Source organism: Oncorhynchus masou, unplaced genomic scaffold (assembly GCF_036934945.1).
Source record: "Oncorhynchus masou masou isolate Uvic2021 unplaced genomic scaffold, UVic_Omas_1.1 unplaced_scaffold_1446, whole genome shotgun sequence".
Lineage (NCBI taxonomy): Eukaryota > Metazoa > Chordata > Actinopteri > Salmoniformes > Salmonidae > Oncorhynchus > Oncorhynchus masou.
Genome location: NW_027004433.1, coordinates 86,660 through 105,722, shown reverse-complemented (window position 1 = coordinate 105,722; position 19,063 = coordinate 86,660). Strand labels below are relative to the sequence as shown.

Genomic DNA, 19,063 nt, shown 5'->3' with positions numbered 1-19,063 from the left:
AGAGATTATTTTTGCTTTACTGATTCATTGTGGTAAGGAGCCACACATGCAAAGCTATTTCTCTGTTGTGTTCCTCACCCAATTTGCACCTGGCTGGGGGACAGTTTGGAAAAATGTTTTTTTTTTTTTTACAATGTATTGAAATAATGTATGGAAATAATATATTGCAATAACATTGTGCAGGTTCCCGCAAGACTTTCCAAGTTAAAGGTTAAATAAAAAAATGCAATAAATAAAACATGTATTGTGTAGTTTCACAGTGTGCACTCAATAAACATGTGTTCTTTTACATGTTCTTCACAGAAAATGAGCCAAGGCCAAAGAGTCCAGATTAAAAAAATAATTAATTGCATTTTTCATTTAGTAAACACTGAAAATGGGTCCCACAGACCTCAACACCACACAAGGGTTAAGAAAAAACTTTAGCACCCGCAACTTTTCATGTTAGCAGTTTCCAGACAGACATGGCCAATGTTAGCGTGGGTGTTGTAGAGGGCTTTGGGATTAACACGCATCAAGACGACATAACATGACGTTAGTGACAAAAACATCACTAGGAATGGCATCCCAACTTTCTGTATCACACTAGTAGTAGTCAGGCAGGGCCACAGTGTTCTAAAAACACATGACAAGATGACATAAGGCTGGTTTAAATTAGATCTAAGGACTGTCTGTGGACAGTTGTCACATTCTAGTGGTCTACAGACATGTTGTAGACTGAGTATAAACCAGTCTTTATGTGGGGCTGTTTAAGAGGGACTCTGGTGTACCAACCAACGAGAAGACGACAGAAAATAACGCATTCCAACTCGTTAGTAGTAGTCAGGGCCAATCTGGGGACCTGTGGGTGGTGGGCGTTTTAAACTATTTTCATTATGGACTGATTCTGCCACGTCTCCCCCCTACTCTCCCCAGACACACACACACGCACGCACGCACGCACGCACGCACGCACGCACGCACGCACGCACGCACACACACACACACACACACACACACACACACACACACACACACACACACACACACACACACACACACACACACACACACACACACACACACACACACACACACACACACACGTCGTCTCCCCCAGAGAGATGTGACCTCTTTATGTTGATGCCTCTAATGGCCTCCCATCAGACAGAGTAAAGAACGAGGCCTAATCTCCATATGGAAAATGAAGAGATTCAGAGGGTCTGTGTGTGAATGTGTGGTGAGGGGGAGTCAGACTACGATGTATACTAAAGGACTGGAGAAGTAGACCACTGCAGATCTTAGGACTATACAGTCAACACTCCGGCCAACACGAGTGTTTCAATGTCCATATAAGGAAGTAGAACTAAATAAGGAAGAATAACTAGTTGCTGTCTGTCTTTGTTGTGTATCACAATGAATTTTATAAGTAGGTGCTCTCTTACCCAGCTGCTTCAGACATACTACAGGTCATAGAAATAGAATAGAATAGAGATTCTATATCTTTGCTGTAGGTGGTTTCTTACCCAGCTCGATGCTTCGGCTTCTTCTCCAGAATCCCGTCTCTGGAGACCAGCTTGTTGAACACCAGGATACCAATCACCATGTTGACCTGTTCATAGAGAAGGAACACCTTCACATATATATTCATGTACCCGAGGGAAACTGGAATATATTTAGTCATAAACCTGAGGGAAACCTGAATATATCTAGTCATAAACCTGAAGGAAACCTGAATATATGTAGTCATAAACCTGAAGGAAGCCTGAATATATTTAGTCATGTACCTGAGGGAAACCTGAATATATGTAGTCATAAACCTGAAGGAAGCCTGAATATATTTAGTCATATACCTGAGGGAAACTTGAATATATTTAGTCATATACCTGAGGGAAACTTGAATATATTTAGTCATATACCTGAGGGAAACTTGAATATATTTAGTCATATACCTGAGGGAAACTTGAATATAATTAGTCATGTACCTGAGGGAAACTTGAATATATTTAGTCATATACCTGAGGGAAACTTGAATATATTTAGTCATATGGGGCTACCGGTTCAAAGCACTGGGCCAGTAACTGAAAGGTTGCCGGTTTGAATCCCAGAGACGAATGAAAACATAACTAGTCACACTCCCTGATATTCAACTGTTTACAGAGAAAAGCAGTGTAACTGGTGGGAATCAGCCTGGCTCTCCCACTCACCAACACAACTCCATTACACTAAGAGGACACTGTCAAGGTCTGAAGGGAGACATTTACATTTTCATAGAGGGGGAACAAGGTAGGATTGGGGTCACTACCATTTCAATAAAGGAAGTAAACAGAAATGTGGATTCCAACTCCAATCCTCCTAATGGAATGGACCCCAGTCCTGGACTAAGGTGAGGGAACAATGTCACGTCTAAAGACACTTGTGCACTTTAGGAAAGGTAGCTGCATTAGTATGTCAATAAGATGTCATTATCCTTGTGAAATATAGAAGGTGAATGACATCATTAGTGTACCGTACACATTCTGTCTCTCCTCTATTATGATCTCACTCCTCTATTCTGATCTCTCTCCTCTATTATGATCTCTCTCCTCTATTATGATCTCTCTCCTCTATTATGATCTCTATCCTCTATTATGATCATTCTCTATTATGATCTTTCTCTAGTATAATCTCTCTCCTCTATTATGATCTCTCTTCTATTATGATCTCTCTCTTCTAGTATGATCTCTCTTCTATTATGATCTCTCTCCTCTATTATGATCTATATATTATCATCTCCCTCTATTATGATCTCTCTATATTATGATCTCTCTCTATTATGATCTCTCTCTATATTATGATCTCTCTCCTCTATTATGATCTCTCTATATTATGATCTCTCTCTATATTATGATCTCTCTCTCTATTATGTTCTCTCTATATTATGATCTCTCTCCTCTATTATGTTCTCTCTATATTATGATCTCTCTCTATATTATGATCTCTCTCTCTATTATGTTCTCTCTATATTATGACCTCTCTCCTCTATTATGTTCTCTCTATATTATGATCTCTCTCTATATTATGTTCTCTCTATATTATGATCTCTCTCCTCTATTATGTTCTCTCTATATTATGATCTCTCTTATGATCTCTCTCCTCTATTATGATCTTTCTATATTATGATCTCTCTCCTCTTGATCTCCCTCCTCTATTATGATCTCTCTATATTATGATCTCTCTATATCATGATCTCTCTCCTTTATTATGATCTCTCTCCTCTATTATGATCTCTACCCTCTATTATGATCTCTCTCCTCTATTATGATCTCCCTCCTCTATTATGATCTCTCTCTATTATGATCTCTCTCCTCTATTATGATCTCTCTCCTCTATTCTGATCTCTCTATATTATGATCTCTCTCCTCTATTATGATCTCTCTCCTCTATTCTGATCTCTCTATATAATGATCTCTCTCCTCTATTATGATATCTCTCCTCTATTATGATCTCTCTCCTATATTCTGATCTCTCTATATTCTGATCTCTCTATATTATGGTCTCTCTATATTATGATCTCTCTCCTCTATTATGATCTCTCTCCTCTATTCTTACTCTCCTCTGTTGTAAAGTGACATCTAGGGCTGTATGGCTTACTCATGGCACTGACATTAAATGTACTAACTCGCAAGACCTGACCTCTATGTTCCCCTCAATCCAACACCAGAGCCTTCAGGGAGGCTTTGTCTGTCTGACAGCAGCTGCTGTTATTTTACGAAGCAAAAGCACCTCCTTAGACAAACAGTAACTCAAACTAACACCAGATTTGCAATAATTGCCCCTTGTGGGATAACTCACGTATTTTGAATATAATTTAATCAGTGCTTACTGCTTTGATGAAAAATGTCAAGATTTTGGAAGGAGGCTACACTCTTAGCAAAAAAGCTAGTCCAATAGGATCCTTTTTCCAGGTAGAATCCTTTTGAGTTCAATGTAGAACCTTCTGCAGAAAGGTTTTTTCAATGGAATCCAAAAGGGTTCTTCAAAGGGTTCTCCTATGTGCACAGCCCCAAAAACCTTTTAGGGCCGAGATAGCACCTTTTTTTCTAAGAGTGTAGACAGTGATTGTAGTAAATACTAAGAATTGACACTTCCTGAATAGTACTTAACCTAAACATACAATTATACTGCAAGCCTTCTCCCTTAGGCACTGTAATACTATAATACATACTTTAATGAGCAGTACTGTAATACTATAATACATACTTTAATGAGCAGTACTGTAATACTATAATACATACTTTAATCTACAGTACTGTAATACTATAATACATACTTTAATGAGCAGTACTGTAATACTATAATACATACTTTAATGAGCAGTACTGTAATGCTATAATATGTATTTTAATCAGCAGTACTATAATACTATAATATGTACTTTAATCAGCAGTACTATAATACTATAATATGTACTTTAATCAGCAGTACTATAATACTATAATATGTATTTTAATCAGCAGTACTATAATACTATAATATGTACTTTAATCAGCAGTACTATGATACTATAATATGTACTTTAATCAGCAGTACTATAATACTATAATATGTACTTTAATCAGCAGTACTGTAATACTATAATATGTACTTTAATCAGCAGTACTGTAATACTATAATATGTACTTTAATCAGCAGTACTATAATACATACCAGAACCACTGCTGCTGCCGGTCCAACAAAGGCATACAGGAGACCACCTTCTAGAGATAGCCAGCAACTGTAGAGAGAGGGGGAGAGGAAAGGAGGAGAGGAAAAGAGAGGAGAAGAGCAGAGAGGAGAAGAGAGGAGAAGAGAAGAGGAGAGGAGTAGAGAGGAGAAGAGCAGAGTGGAGAGGAGAAGAGAGGAGAGGAGTGGAGAGGAGAAGAGCAGAGAGAAGAAGAGCAGAGAGGAGAAGAGAGGAGAAGAGGAGTGGAGAAGAGGAGTGGAGTGGAGAAGAGTGGAGAGGAGTGGAGAAGACAAGAGAAGAGAAGAGAAGAGAAGTGGAGTGGATTGGATTGGATTGGAGAGGAGCGGAGAGGAGAGGAGAAGAGGAGATTAGCTAGCGAACCAACTCCCACAAAGAAATGAAACCCCAGAATCACATCAACTTAATGGTGCACAGCTGCATACAGTTGTGTTATCCTCCAGTGTCAAGGGAGTACAGGCATATGCTGTGGTTCTGCTTCAGGAAGTTTTACTGGGGAATAAAATGCTAACGAGAGTTTTAAAACATGGTTTATGTACTAGTATTCAACTGGGACACAACTCAGGAGGAGATGGGGGTTTGTCAGAATCTTTTAAAATGCCCACTGGGGTTGTCTTGGGGGTTTGTCAGGTTTGTAGGGTTCACCCTAGCCTAGCTAACCAAGTTTTCACGTTTGTGTTTTTTCTTCAGAAATCATTGCATGTGGGTACATTCATGTGTGTTTAATATATTATTGCTCTCAGATTTTAGATGTGAAATAAAACAATATTTTTTTGCAAAACGCTATATATATATTCACTGTTTAGATGGAATTAAATATCTTTAACTGTGATATGTTGTTGTCCCACCCAGCTATCTTAGGATGAATGCACCACCTGTAAGTCTGCCTGCATAACAGCATCTGCTTAATCACTAAAATGTCAAATGCAAATGTTTTGCATATACACTACCGTTCAAAAGTTTGGGGTCACTTAGAAATGTCTGTGTTTTTGAAAGAAAAGCCATTGTCCATTAAAATAACGTCAAATTGATCAGACATACAGTGTAGACATTGTTAATGTTGTAAATGACTATTGTAGCTGGACACGGCTGTTTGGAATATCTACATAGGTGCACAGAGGCCCATTATCAGCAACCACCACTCCTGTGTTCCAATGGCACGTTGTGTTAGCTAATCCAAGTTTATCAATTTAAAAGGCTAATTGATCATTAGAAAACACTTTTGCAATTATGTTAGCACAGCTGAAAACTGTTGTTCTCGTTAAAGAAGCAATATTATTATTTTTATTTGACATTTTTGTAATACTGATGTCACAAATGTAAAATTTGTAAAGTTCTTTATTAAAAATGTAGTTATTTATTACATTTGCCAAAATGTGCAAAACCTAGTAGAACTACTTATTATTTAGTGAGTGAGGCGGATGTATAGTGTTTAGCAAAAAACACATGATTCTTTGTCTCTCTGAAATGAAACCATCGTGTGATAGATTTGAAACAAATACGTGTCATTGAACAACCCCTTGATTACAGACACCTGTGTGTGTGTCTTTTCAAAGAATATATAGTTGTGACCCGCAGTATTTGTCATTACACCCTGTTGAAGACAGCTTGTCTGTCAAACATTGGTTATTCAACTCCTAGAGTTTGAGGCTCTCCTTTGTAACTGAACAAGCCCATGCCATGATTAGATAGTGAGAAAACACACCCATCTCTTTCATAAGTTCGTTAAACAATAAAAGCTAATTTACCAACATTTCTGCAAATGAAACTCTTCTGATTTAAATTACCATTGACACAATTAGTATGAGGCTTTACAGATGAAAACAATTGCATTTTGGGATATAGACAGTGATAACCATGAGCAAATGCCACATGCTATACATTATAATCTTTACTAAAATATCAGAACTACCAAGGTGACACATAGGTAGAAAGAAAGAAGTGAGAAAAGAACATACTATTGGGGTGTCCCATAGCCTTTTGCTTTGGTGAATCCCATTGACACGGCAACCACCAGGGCAGGTAATCCTGAAAAAGACAAGAATGAACACATGAACAATAAGACAGGTAGTTCTGAATGCTTGTTTCATTGTGCCGTACAGCCGTCATACATAATGTCATACAGAATGTCATACAGAATGTCATACAGAACGTCATACAGTCATCATACAGAATGTCATACAGAATGTCATACAGAATGTGATACAGAACGTCATACAGTCATCATACAGAATGTCATACAGAATGTCATACAGAATGTCATACAGAATGTCATACAGAATGTCATACAGAACGTCATACAGTCATCATACAGAATGTCATACAGAATGTCATACAGAATGTGATACAGAATGTCATACAGAATGTCATACAGAATGTCATACAGAATGTGATACAGAATGTGATACAGAATGTTGTCCAGAATGTGCAGGTTAACTATCTCCTTCATCATTAGCTCCATAGAGGCAGTGTTCTGCAGATAGAACTCCAGTCAAGATAAGAAGCTTAGTGTATTTAAAGATAGAATCCTTAGTTGCTAGATCCATTTTTGGTTTTTATAAATTAATGATATATACCCATTGATTATTGAAGAATAAAACTTATAAATGCCTCATGAGCTTAGTTCAACTGTCGTATCCCGTCAGAACCAGGAATAGAAGTCTGATTTACCCCAATGTTTGTACACAATGTGAATGTAAACAAAACACTGTTTAGCCTCAGAAAATGATTCCGTTTACTAATTCAAACAGCAGTTTCCGTAGTGTAGTGTTTATCACGTTTGCCTCACACGAGAAAGGTCCCCAGTGCAAAAACACATTTCTCTGATACATACGAGAAGCACCTGATTTGTAACAGAGAATGCTGCTTTTCTTGAATACCTCATCATGGGAATTACATGCAAAGAATATCAGTGAAATTCTTATTACTCCTTCAAGATTCTTGAACCCTCAGTTTCAGAAGAGTCGAGTGCTTTTCATGCTTGACTCACACAAGACATGTCTGTGGTTCAAAACCAGGTCCCCCAGAGATCTCTGACACGTGAGAAGGCCCTGATTTGTAACAGAGAACTTTGCTTTTCATGAATGCCTCATAATGGGAGTAAATTTAAATGCAAATAATATCAGTAATATCCAGTTGTAGCTGCTTCTGCCAGCAGTTTCCGTAGTGTAGTGGTTATGATGGTCGCCCCACATGAGAAATGCCCCCGGTTAAACACAGACTTTTATTAAACTAGGCAAGTCAGTTACAAACAAATTCATATTTACAATGACGGCCTACCGGGGAACAGTGAGTTAACTGCCTTGTTCAGGAGCTGAACGACAGATTTTTACCTTGTCATCTCAGGGATTTGATCAAGCAACCTTCTGGTTACTGACACAATGCTCTAACCACTAGGCTACCTGCTGGTTACTGGCCCAATGCTCTAACCACTAGGCTACCTGCTGGTTACTGGCCCAACGCTCTAACCACTAGGCTACCTGCTGGTTACTGGCCCAACGCTCTAACCACTAGGCTACCTGCTGGTTACTGGCCCAACGCTCTAACCACTAGGCTACCTGCTGGTTACTGGCCCAACGCTCTAACCACTAGGCTACCTGCTGGTTACTGGCCCAACGCTCTAACCACTAGGCTACCTGCTGGTTACTGGCCCAACGCTCTAACCACTAGGCTACCTGCTGGTTACTGGCCCAACGCTCTAACCACTAGGCTACCTGCTGGTTACTGGCCCAACGCTCTAACCACTAGGCTACCTGCTGGTTACTTGCCCAACGCTCTAACCACTAGGCTACCTGCTGGTTACTGGCCCAACGCTCTAACCACTAGGCTACCTGCTGGTTACTAGCCCAACGCTCTAACCACTAGGCTACCTGCTGGTTACTGACACAAAGCTCTAACCACTAGGCTACCTGCTGGTTACTGGCCCAACGCTCTAACCACTAGGCTACCTGCTGGTTACTGGCCCAACGCTCTAACCACTAGGCTACCTGCTGGTTACTGGCCCAACGCTCTAACCACTAGGCTACCTGCTGGTTACTGGCCCAATGCTCTAACCACACTAGGCTACCTGCTGGTTACTGACACAAAGCTCTAACCACTCGGCTACCTGCTGGTTACTGACACAAAGCTCTAACCACACTAGGCTACCTGCTGGTTACTGACACAAAGCTCTAACCACTAGGCTACCTGCTGGTTACTGGCCCAACGCTCTAACCACTAGGCTACCTGCTGGTTACTGGCCCAATGCTCTAACCACACTAGGCTACCTGCTGGTTACTGACACAAAGCTCTAACCACTCGGCTACCTGTCACCCCAAAAACTATATTTTATAACTTGACTTCATGGAGGGTCAGTCCTTACATCCGTAGATACATCTATGCACACACACACACACACACACCCAGCCTGGGAAGGATCTACTGATGCAGTCACATTTCCTGGAGGTGGGGGCGGAGACCTTGTGGTCGTCCACTCGTCTCTCCCAGTGCTGAAGAGGTAAATGGGCCTCTAATGTACGGCGCTATGGCATAAATCGCGTAGCCTCCAGAGCTCTGATCTACACACACGCTCTTGATTTACTGTAAAAAAGCTCATATTTACAATCTGAACAAGATGAGAAAATCCATTCCTACTTTAAACTATAAACCCCACAGAGACGTTAGATTATACTGAACACCTGCAGTACAAAAAACAACATGTAATGTTGATGCTTGAGGATTGTATTGGTTCTTCCCATAAGTTTCATAACTGTAGACTCATACTTTCATAGAAAACAAACCCATGTTTCTGACAGTATCGTATCCTCACAGAGCTGCTACAATGGATGAGTCTACAGAGCTGCTACAATGGATGAGTCTACAGAGCTGCTACAATGGATGAGTCTACAGAGATGCTACAATGGATGAGTCTACAGAGATGCTACAATGGATGAGTCTACAGAGATGCTACAATGGATGAGTCTACAGAGCTGCTACAATGGATGAGTCTGCAGAGATGTTACAATGGATGAGTCTACAGAGATGGTACAATGGATGAGTCTACAGAGATGTTACAATGGATGAGTTTACAGAGCTGCTACAATGGATGAGTCTACAGAGCTGCTACAATGGATGAGTCTACAGAGCTGCTACAATGGATGAGTCTACAGAGATGCTACAATGGATGAGTCTACAGAGATGCTACAATGGATGAGTCTACAGAGATGCTACAATGGATGAGTCTACAGAGCTGCTACAATGGATGAGTTTACAGAGCTGCTACAATGGATGAGTCTACAGAGATGCTACAATGGATGAGTCTACAGAGATGCTACAATGGATGAGTCTACAGAGATGCTACAATGGATGAGTCTACAGAGCTGCTACAATGGATGAGTCTACAGAGCTGCTACAATGGATGAGTCTACAGAGATGCTACAATGGATGAGTCTACAGAGATGCTACAATGGATGAGTCTACAGAGATGCTACAATGGATGAGTCTACAGAGATGCTACAATGGATGAGTCTGCAGAGATGTTACAATGGATGAGTCTACAGAGATGGTACAATGGATGAGTCTACAGAGATGTTACAATGGATGAGTTTACAGAGCTGCTACAATGGATGAGTCTACAGAGATGCTACAATGGATGAGTCTACCGAGATGCTACAATGGATGAGTTTACTGTCATTTGTTCTCAGACACATCCTCTCATATAAAGTTCTGTGCAGTTGCAGGACAAAAAATACAGCACAGATACATCTATTTTCTTCTCGTCTAACATGACCATACAACATCTAACCTTCTAACATCGACCAAGACCACACGATTTTATCATTTACATTTAGACTGTCTATATATATCAGCCTTTACCTATTCACCTCTCTCTCTCTCTCTCTCTCTCTCTCTCTCTCTCTCTCTCTCTCTCTCTCTCCCTCCCCTCCCTCTCCATCTCTCTCTCTCTCTCTCTCTCTCTCTCTCTCTCTCTCTCTCTCTCTCTCTCTCTCTCTCTCTCTCTATCTCTCTCTCTCTCTCTCTGTCTCTGTCTATGTCTCTGTCTCTCTCTCTCTGTCTCTCTCTCTCTCTCTCTCTCTATTCAATTTCAATTTCAATTTGCTTTATCGGTAACATTGTACCTATTGTAGTTCGGCTTAGAACTGCAATGACGAATGAAGAGAGAGAGTCTTGTTTGTTGCTAGGTAACAGGAGGAATGAGTGTGTGGGCTCTTTCGTAATCAATTGGATTCTTAATAGAGATTTGGGAAGTGTCTTTGCTGTAAGTAAGAGGTCCTTGGATGAGACGTCCGTAGAGGTCTTCACAGACCCACCTGTACCCGAATACCTGAGACCTGATCCGGGACCAAAGCCGGTCTGGATCCAGAATTCTAAATACTGTCGGATCTGATATGAATGTCATGGGTCTCTGGTATGGTCATTTTAACTGATTTGTCCTGAAGGACCCATAGAGATCAGAACACGACTGCTGCAGTAGAGACAGAGCGAAATGGTAGAATTTATGCTGCTGCTCTTTGTTTTTCACGAGAGGGGCGCATGTAGCATGTTGTTGTTGTTGGCCAATCAGAAGTCATCAAAGCGGCAATAGGCTACAGTCATAGAGCCTCTGTGTGGGACACAAGTTAGGAGATATCTAATCAATGGAAGATGTCATTAAAATGATGGAATCAGCATTTATTAATTCAACATCAACATATGTTAAAATGGAGTGTTTCTATGATTTGTAGTAAAGAAGATACAGGAAGTGAAGTGTTTCCAATGACACCATCCGTGTGCATCTTGTCATTTTACATCGCCTTCTAATTGGTTGGTCACTGGAAACACCTATCTTCTTTTTTTTACTACAAAATATAGAAACACGCCATATTCACATGTTGATGTTGGGATGATGAAGATTAAAACATGGTAAAAATGTTTTAATTTCCCTTCAAAGGAAAAGGACAGGCTACGATGACCCAGAGCCAAAAGGTAGCCTGCTACATTATATTCTGAATGGAGTTGTTTTTGTAGGAAGAGAAAGTGCCTGCAGCCTCAGTGAAGCTAGCTAGCTAGCTTAACTAGCTTCTGCCTGTTTGACACAGTCAAGACAGATACTAAGTCATCATATTGGATGATAATTAGCCTAGCTAGCTAGCTATTAGTCTACTTCAGCGAGAGTTGGCTTGGTTGGTTGAGGTATCTCGTCTCTCCCTCCCTCCTCCCTGTTCCTGTGTCACTTGCTCACACTCACAGTAGCCTACACACACAGCCCGGCCCCTGCTACAGCATCACCTCTCTCTCCCTCCACTCACAGTAGCCTACACACACAGCCCGGCCCCTGCTAGAGAGTCATCTCTCTTCCTCCTCTCACAGTAGCCTACACACACAGCCCGGCCCCTGCTACAGCATCACCTCTCTCTCCCTCCACTCACAGTAGCCTACACACACAGCACGGCCCCTGCTAGAGCGTCACTGTATACTGTAGTCCATTCTCTCTCTCTCTCTCTCTCTCTCTCTCTCATTCTCTCTCTCTCTCTCGTTCTCTCTCTCTCTCTCTCTCTCTCTCGTTCTCTCTGGCCTGATGTATATCTATATAGACATACTTAATAATAATCATACATACACTACTTTCCTTTATGACTTTGTGTTCTCGTTTAGCTGTACCCTGAAAAACAACAACAACAAGACAAGCCTCGCTGTGCTAAAACACTGCAGAGGCCTTGGTTGAATCCTAGCTATCAGCTAACTCCTATGAGGAAACCACCACCAGGCCAGCTAGTCAATCTCCCTACAGCCCAAGGGAAGTCCATTTACAGATCCCTAGGAGAGTTGGAATGGAGGGAGCACATCAGCACTGCAACATAGAACATAGCTGACAGGAGGACGACAGAGACAACAACATCCCAGATGAAGAGAGAGAGAGAGAGAGAGAGAGAGAGAGAGAGAGAGAGAGAGAGAAAGAGAGAGATGAAGAGAAAAGGGAGGGGCAGAGAGATAAATAGACACATTAAAGAACAGAGCTACGAACCAATAGAGAGAGACCAAGACATTTCAGAGTCATGACCCATGAGACAGAGACACTCACCCATCCCAGACAGAGACACTCTCCTCATCCCAGACAGACACACTCACCCCATCCCAGACAGAGACACTCACCCCATCCCAGACAGAGACACTCTCCCCATCCCAGACAGAGACACTCTCCCCATCCCAGACAGAGACACTCTCCTCATCCCAGACAGACACACTCACCCCATCCCAGACAGAGACACTCACCCCATCCCAGACAGAGACACTCACCCCATCCCAGACAGAGACACTCACCCCATCCCAGACAGAGACACTCACCTCATCCCAGACAGAGACACTCTCCCCATCCCAGACAGAGACACTCACCCCATCCCAGACAGAGACACTCACCCCATCCCAGACAGAGACACTCACCCCATCCCAGACAGAGACACTCTCCCCATCCCAGACAGAGACACTCTCCCCATCCCAGACAGAGACACTCTCCCCATCCCAGACAGAGACACTCACCCCATCCCAGACAGAGACACTCTCCCCATCCCAGACAGAGACACTCTCCCCATCCCAGACAGAGACACTCACCCCATCCCAGACAGAGACACTCTCCCCATCCCAGACAGAGACACTCACCCCATCCCAGACAGAGACACTCTCCCCATCCCAGACAGAGACACTCTCCCCATCCCAGACAGAGACACTCACCCCATCCCAGACAGAGACACTCACCCCATCCCAGACAGAGACACTCTCCCCATCCCAGACAGAGACACTCTCCCCATCCCAGACAGAGACACTCACCCCATCCCAGACAGAGACACTCTCCCCATCCCAGACAGAGACACTCTCCCCATCCCAGACAGAGACACTCACCCCATCCCAGACAGAGACACTCACCCCATCCCAGACAGAGACACTCACCCCATCCCAGACAGAGACACTCTCCCCATCCCAGACAGAGACACTCACCCCATCCCAGACAGAGACACTCTCCCCATCCCAGACAGAGACACTCTCCCCATCCCAGACAGAGACACTCACCCCATCCCAGACAGAGACACTCACCCCATCCCAGACAGAGACACTCTCCCCATCCCAGACAGAGACACTCTCCCCATCCCAGACAGAGACACTCACCCCATCCCAGACAGAGACACTCTCCCCATCCCAGACAGAGACACTCTCCCCATCCCAGACAGAGACACTCACCCCATCCCAGACAGAGACACTCACCCCATCCCAGACAGAGACACTCACCCCATCCCAGACAGAGACACTCACACCATCCCAGACAGAGACACTCACCCCATCCCAGACAGAGACACTCACCCCATCCCAGACAGAGACACTCACCCCATCCCAGACAGAGACACTCTCCCCATCCCAGACAGAGACACTCACCCCATCCCAGACAGAGACACTCTCCCCATCCCAGACAGAGACACTCACCCCATCCCAGACAGAGACACTCACCCCATCCCAGACAGAGACACTCACCCCATCCCAGACAGAGACACTCACCCCATCCCAGACAGAGACACTCACCCCATCCCAGACAGAGACACTCACCCCATCCCAGACAGAGACACTCTCCTCATCCCAGACAGAGACACTCTCCTCATCCCAGACAGAGACACTCACCCCATCCCAGACAGAGACACTCTCCCCATCCCAGACAGAGACACTCTCCCCATCCCAGACAGAGACACTCACCCCATCCCAGACAGAGACACTCTCCCCATCCCAGACAGAGACACTCACCCCATCCCAGACAGAGACACTCACCCCATCCCAGACAGAGACACTCACCCCATCCCAGACAGAGACACTCACCCCATCCCAGACAGAGACACTCACCTCATCCCAGACAGAGACACTCTCCCCATCCCAGACAGAGACACTCTCCCCATCCCAGACAGAGACACTCACCCCATCCCAGACAGAGACACTCACCCCATCCCAGACAGAGACACTCACCCCATCCCAGACAGAGACACTCACCTCATCCCAGACAGAGACACTCTCCCCATCCCAGACAGAGACACTCTCCCCATCCCAGACAGAGACACTCACCCCATCCCAGACAGAGACACTCTCCCCATCCCAGACAGAGACACTCACCCCATCCCAGACAGAGACACTCACCTCATCCCAGACAGAGACACTCTCCCCATCCCAGACAGAGACACTCTCCCCATCCCAGACAGAGACACTCACCCCATCCCAGACAGAGACACTCACCCCATCCCAGACAGAGACACTCACCCCATCCCAGACAGAGACACTCACCTCATCCCAGACAGAGACACTCTCCCCATCCCAGACAGAGACACTCTCCCCATCCCAGACAGAGACACTCACCCCATCCCAGACAGAGACACTCTCCCCATCCCAGACAGAGACACTCACCCCATCCCAGACAGAGACACTCACCTCATCCCAGACAGAGACACTCTCCCCATCCCAGACAGAGACACTCTCCCCATCCCAGACAGAGACACTCACCCCATCCCAGACAGAGACACTCTCCCCATCCCAGACAGAGACACTCACCCCATCCCAGACAGAGACACTCACCCCATCCCAGACAGAGACACTCACCCCATCCCAGACAGAGACACTCACCCCATCCCAGACAGAGACACTCACCTCATCCCAGACAGAGACACTCTCCCCATCCCAGACAGAGACACTCTCCCCATCCCAGACAGAGACACTCACCCCATCCCAGACAGAGACACTCTCCCCATCCCAGACAGAGACACTCACCTCATCCCAGACAGAGACACTCTCCCCATCCCAGACAGAGACACTCACCCCATCCCAGACAGAGACACTCACCCCATCCCAGACAGAGACACTCTCCCCATCCCAGAGAGACACTCACCCCATCCCAGACAGAGACACTCACCCCATCCCAGACAGAGACACTCACCCCATCCCAGACAGAGACACTCTCCCCATCCCAGACAGAGACACTCTCCCCATCCCAGACAGAGACACTCTCCCCATCCCAGACAGAGACACTCACCCCATCCCAGAGAGACACTCACCCCATCCCAGACAGAGACACTCTCCCCATCCCAGACAGAGACACTCTCCCCATCCCAGACAGAGACACTCACCCCATCCCAGACAGTGACACTCACCCCATCCCAGACAGAGACACTCACCCCATCCCAGACAGAGACACTCACCCCATCCCAGACAGAGACACTGACCCCCTCCCAGACAGAGACACTGACCCCATCCCAGACAGAGACACTCACCCCATCCCAGACAGAGACACTCACCCCATCCCAGACAGAGACACTCACCCCATCCCAGACAGAGACACTCACCCCATCCCAGACAGAGACACTCACCCCATCCCAGACAGAGACACTCACCCCATCCCAGACAGAGACACTCACCCCATCCCGGACAGAGACACTCACCCCATCCCAGACAGAGACACTCACCCCATCCCAGACAGAGACACTCTCCCCATCCCAGACAGAGACACTCTCCCCATCCCAGACAGAGACACTCACCCCATCCCAGACAGAGACACTCTCCCCATCCCAGACAGAGACACTCACCCCATCCCAGACAGAGACACTCACCCCATCCCAGACAGAGACACTCACCCCATCCCAGACAGAGACACTCACCCCATCCCAGACAGAGACACTCACCCCATCCCAGACAGAGACACTCACCCCATCCCAGACAGAGACACTCACCCCATCCCAGACAGAGACACTCACCCCATCCCAGACAGAGACACTCTCCCCATCCCAGACAGAGACACTCACCCCATCCCAGACAGAGACACTCTCCCCATCCCAGACAGAGACACTCACCCCATCCCAGACAGAGACACTCACCCCATCCCAGACAGAGACACTCTCCCCATCCCAGACAGAGACACTCACCCCATCCCAGACAGAGACACTCTCCCCATCCCAGACAGAGACACTCACCCCATCCCAGACAGAGACACTCTTCCCATCCCAGACAGAGACACTCTCCCCATCCCAGACAGAGACACTCACCCCATCCCAGACAGAGACACTCAGCCCATCCCAGACAGAGACACTCACCCCATCCCAGACAGAGACACTCACCCCATCCCAGACAGAGACACTCTCCCCATCCCAGACAGAGACACTCACCCCATCCCAGACAGAGACACTCACCCCATCCCAGACAGAGACACTCTCCCCATCCCAGAGACACTCTCCCCATCCCAGACAGAGACACTCACCCCATCCCAGACAGAGACACTCACCCCATCCCAGACAGAGACACTCTCCCCATCCCAGACAGAGACACTCTCCCCATCCCAGACAGAGACACTCTCCCCATCCCAGACAGAGACACTCACCCCATCCCAGACAGAGACACTCACCCCATCCCAGACAGAGACACTCACCCCATCCCAGACAGAGACACTCACCCCATCCCAGACAGAGGAACCTCTTCCTGATGAGCCTGGTGCGGACCTTCCCAGTGACGGCCATGTAGGACTGCCAAGCCTCCGTCAGGACCCAGCAGAACGACGCCAGAAAGAAGAAGTGAAGGAAGGCTGTTGTCATGGTACAGACACCCTGTTCATGACCAAGAAAAGGGACAATGAGGTTCTGGATGGTAAAACCTTGTGAAGAACATGAGTGAGCGGGACAGCAATGGCCAACAACATCAACTTCATAGACCAGTATTCACAAAGCGTCTCAGAGTGGGATAAACTGATATAGGATCCGTTTTATCTTTTACATAATAATGCTTGCCGTTATATGGACGAGGAGGACCTGATTCTAGATCAGCACATACGAGCCTAAGATTATTAGAAGAATTGACTATGTAATGTTACCCTGTCTCTAACAGTAATGGTACACTGTCTCTAACAGTAATGGTACCCTGTCTCTAACAGTAATGGTACCCTGTCTCTAACAGTAATGGTACCCTGTCTCTAACAGTAATGGTATCCTGTCTCTAACAGTAATGTTACCCTGTCTCTAACAGTAATGGTATCCTGTCTCTAACAGTAATGGTATCCTGTCTCTAACAGTAATGTTACCCTGTCTCTAACAGTAATGGTACCCTGTCTCTAACAGTAATGGTACCCTGTCTCTAACAGTAATGGTACCCTGTCCTGAACAGTAATGGTACCCTGTCTCTAAGAGTAATGGTACCCTGTCTCTAACAGTAATATTACCCTGTCTCTAACAGTAATAGTACCCTGTCTCTAACAGTAATGGTACCCTGTCTCTAACAGTAATAGTACCCTGTCTCTAACAGTAATGGTACCCTGTCCTGAACAGTAATGGTACCCTGTCTCTAAGAGTAATGGTACCCTGTCTCTAAGAGTAATAGTACCCTGTCTCTAACAGTAATAGTACCCTGTCTCTAACAGTAATGGTACCCTGTCTCTAACAGTAATGGTACCCTGTCTCTAACAGTAATGGTACCCTGTCTCTAACAGTAATGGTACCCTGTCTCTAACAGTAATGGTACCCTGTCTCTAACAGTAATGGTACCCTGTCTCTAACAGTAATGGTACCCTGTCTCTAACAGTAATGGTATCCTGTCTCTAACAGTAATGGTACCCTGTCTCTAACAGTAATGGTACCCTGTCTCTAACAGTAATGGTACCCTGTCTCTAACAGTAATGGTACCCTGTCTCTAACAGTAATGGTATCCTGTCTCTAACAGTAATGATACCCTGTCTCTAACAGTAATGGTATCCTGTCTCTAACAGTAATGGTACCCTGTCTCTAACAGTAATGGTACCCTGTCTCTAACAGTAATGGTACCCTGTCTCTAACAGTAATGGTACCCTGTCTCTAACAGTAATGGTACCCTGTCCTGAACAGTAATGGTACCCTGTCTCTAACAGTAATGGTACCCTGTCTCTAACAGTAATGGTACCCTGTCTCTAACAGTAATGGTACCCTGTCTCTAACAGTAATGTTACCCTGTCTCTAACAGTAATGGTACCCTGTCTCTAACAGTAATGGTACCCTGTCTCTAACAGTAATGGTACACTGTCTCTAACAATAATGGTACCCTGTCTCTAACAGTAATGGTACCCTGTCTCTAACAGTAATGATACCCTGTCTCTAACAGTAATAGTACCCTGTCTCTAACAGTAATGGTACCATGTCTCTAACAGTAATGGTACCCTGTCTCTAACAGTAATGGTACCCTGTCTCTAACAGTAATGGTACCCTGTCTCTAACAGTAATGGTACCCTGTCTCTAACAGTAATGTTACCCTGTCTCTAACAGTAATGGTATCCTGTCTCTAACAGTAATGGTACCCTGTCTCTAACAGTAATGGTACCCTGTCTCTAACAGTAATGGTACCCTGTCTCTA

General features: G+C 45.1%; 1 pseudogene; it reads right to left on the bottom strand.

Annotated features, from left to right (window-relative positions):
* LOC135530873 (adhesion G protein-coupled receptor B3-like) overlaps nt 1–19,063 on the bottom strand; it is a 97,488-nt pseudogene that overhangs the window by 43,814 nt on the left and 34,611 nt on the right.